Source organism: Cyanistes caeruleus, chromosome 2 (genome assembly GCF_971803275.1).
Source record: "Cyanistes caeruleus chromosome 2, bCyaCae1.hap1.1, whole genome shotgun sequence".
Lineage (NCBI taxonomy): Eukaryota > Metazoa > Chordata > Aves > Passeriformes > Paridae > Cyanistes > Cyanistes caeruleus.
Window position 1 is genome coordinate 42,536,397 of NC_141702.1, and position 3,366 is coordinate 42,539,762.

General features: G+C 40.0%; 1 long non-coding RNA gene across 1 annotated transcript; it reads right to left on the reverse strand.

Moving 5' to 3' along the window:
* Positions 1–254: 254 nt before the first annotated feature.
* LOC111927282 (uncharacterized) lies at positions 255–1,841 on the reverse strand. The gene is made up of 3 exons (XR_002863484.2): positions 1,604–1,841; positions 1,395–1,484; positions 255–497 (listed from the first exon to the last, which is right to left on the reverse strand). It is a non-coding gene; the product is annotated as an uncharacterized LOC111927282 (long non-coding RNA).
* Between the last annotated feature and the right edge of the window lie 1,525 nt (positions 1,842–3,366).

The window sequence follows — 3,366 nt, forward strand, 5'->3', positions numbered from 1 at the left end:
GGTAGCATCAGACCTCAAATGCCTGTCTTGCATAGAACAGCAGCAATCCAGCACCTAAATCCTAATGGCAGTGTACAGCATGACAAAGTAGAGGGGGATATATGGGAAGAGGTCCCCAGCTCCCATGCAGGAGGGAATTTTTGTTTACCATTGCACTGCCGAGCTCCATGCTCTGCCACAGGCAAACTTGACACCACAGCTAAGACCAAACAGAAGACTTTTACAGGCAAAGCAGTCTTTACAAAGAAATTACCTTTTTTTTCTTTTAATTTAGTTTATTTTCATTTAGCGTAATATTTTGAATACAGATTTAGGTACTAAAAAATATAAAAAATAAAAGTAAGCATTTAAGGAAATGCATCTTGTGTCTCTTCTCCAGGGTCAGCATAAACAAACACGTTTCCTCCCCACTTCTCAGTCTTGATTTCCTTGGTTTTGCTGCAGTTCCTTTGGTGAGGTGCAGGAGACTGGGGTTGGTGCATAAGGGCTTCTCTCTGCTGAAAGTCGTTTACAGTCACACAGTGGTGGATTTAGAATAAAGGGTAGAGTGAATGAAGTGAGAGAGAGTGGGAGACAGAAAGAAAGAAAGAAATAAAAATCACCAGTCCTGACTCCAGCATTAGTCCAACTGATGGTGTTTTTAGGCATGCCACCCAGACGCTGTGGAGGTACCTTTTCGTAGATAAGTTTCTCTGCCCTGCAGCTAAATTGCTCAATTTCAGTGCAAATTAATTACCAGTTAATTCTTCTTAATTGCACAGTTAGTTCTTGTAGACCAGCCTGAAAACAGGTGCAAGGACTTTGGGAGTCCTTGGTGGTGCTGATCCCCCTTTGGGTCAGCACCCAAACAGTGGTCGGCCTTTGGTTGACAGTCTATGTCACTGACAGTCTTTGCACTCTTGACCTCATTCCCACACTTGCACTGTACTGTGTTGTGCTTATCTCCAGGAGACATAAAGGATGTTTGTCCCAGAAAAGTGCTACCCTATCTCCATGTGGGCCCCTTCTCCAGCTACATACTCTTCTTACCAGCAATCCTTGGTTGTCTCAATGGTTAGCTGGCTATCAGTGTTTGAGACACACACATTACCTCTTATCTTCTGGGCTTCTACACCAGCTCTGTTCAACTTCTTTTCCTCTGAGTGCAGCTTCCCAGGGGGGGTCTCTTAAATAACTGAAAGTTTTATTTCCTAAAATTCAGTGTCCTGTCTCTAGTCTTCAACCTGCCTATAGCTCTCAAGATAGTGAATTCCATGAGGGCATGAATACTGCAGTCCAAGCTGTCACCAATCTTGAAATTTCTAATTATTGTATCCATATTGGAATGCAACAGGTCAGTGACACTTCCCTCATAAGGCTATCATCTGGATTAAGAAATTATCCTTGTCACTCACCAAATCAGGACTCCTTGCTGCTCCCCTTTTACAAGAGATGTCAGGTTGATTGAATTCCCTCAGCAAGATCAGAGCCTGCCAGCATATGTCCTATAATAGAATTAAAAACACTTCATCAACAGGCTGTCCTTGATCAGGCAGCCTGCGGTAAACACCAACCATAAGGTTTCCTTTGTTGTTGTGGTCCCTAATTTTTACCAATAACCTACCTACTATTTTTCGAAGACAGGTCTGCGCAGTCTGTACTTTTACAAAATTGGGAAGGGGATCTGATAAACAAGATGGTTGTGCTGCTATTCAAAGGGACCTCAACAAGATGGAGCAAAGGGTAAACAGGAACTTTATATAATTCAGCTAAGCTAAATGCTAAGTCCTACACCTAGGGAGGAAGAACTCCCTGGACAAGTACATGCTGGGGAACAATCAGCTGAAGCACCAAAACAGTTTTTCAGAAAAGGACCTGAGGATACCTATGAACAAATTGCAGGTGAGCCAATGCTGTGCCTCTGCAGCCCAAAAAGGGCAATAAATAGCACCTGGGGGGATATTAGGCAGACAACACTTTCAGCAGGGCAAGGAAGGCAATCCTTTCCCTCTTCCCAGTCCTGGTGACATCCATGTAGAATGCTGATTCAAGCTATGGGCTCCCCAGTGGAAGAGACACAGATATGTTGTATCTGCAAGTAAGTCCAGTGAAGGGACAAGAAGATGATTAAAGGACTGGAACATGTGACGTACAGCTATAGACATCTGAGGTCATTTTCCCCAGGGAAGAGAAAGCTCAGGGGGAGCTGATCAATGTGTATAAACACATGGTAAAGCTAATAAAGAAAATGGAACCAGACTTTTCTCAATGTTACCCAGTGAAAACACACAAGGAAAAGGAAAAACTGAAATACAGGAATTTCCATTTAAACATAAGACATGTAAGTTCAAGACTTATACTTTCAGTGCTAAGCATTCTGAGTACCTTTAGGCAAGTATTTAAAAGACTTGTTAAGAAAAATCTTATTTAATTTCACTACACTTCTGCACTGATGAGAATGTCCTATATCAAGCAAGATATCCAGAAAATAATGAGAGGAATGCCAGACAGATCTGGACATCACTAAGCTTTGAAGGATCTTCAAAGATGATAACGAAATTTTATGCAGCCTTTGAGGAAGAGAACTCAGTGTGAATTGAGCAATAAGGAAATATAAGTTAAAGCTTGTCCAAACAGGATTCTACAGATAAAATCCTGGACAGTGTGATGTTCTTTACTCTGACTTGTAATAGATCTTTAAAGGCAAGGAAAAAAGGAATTGTGTCTATATTGTATAATCTATTTCCCACTTTGAAATCAGACATGTTTATTAAAGGAAAACTAATACAATTTATAAAATAGTGAGATCCCTGTGTGACTTGAGTTTGCATCTGGCCTCTTTCAATTATTGGGAAATACATTGTCCTACCCCCATAAATGCTATAAAGAAGTTTAGTGACAATAATATACAGATAAATATGGTATTGTGATGGTATATTTTTTCATGTTTTATAATACTGGTAATTTGCTGTACCTTACGTTTTCCTCATTTTTAACCATCACTTGCTAAACTACTCAGAGAACTCCAACTGACATTCCATTATTTTCATTAGAAATACCACATATAAAGTGGCATAGAATCTGTCCAAAAATGAATAAACCTAAACCAAACATAATTTTTCCCCATATCTACTCTGTACATTGAGGGGCTTTGCCAATTCTTGCAAAAATACCACTACACTCTCAATTCAAAGACTTGTGGATGTGTGGAAATACAGTTAAACCTATAATTTCAGGGTAAATTTGTATGAGAAGTCTTGGGGGAGGAAGGAAAATTATCCCTAAGGTCAAAAAAAAGGGATGTCTTGTTAATTAGTGTTTTCTGTTCTAATTGTGAAGAAATGGATAGCAGTTTAACGCTTCTGACCTGAAAGAGGTAAGTACAGA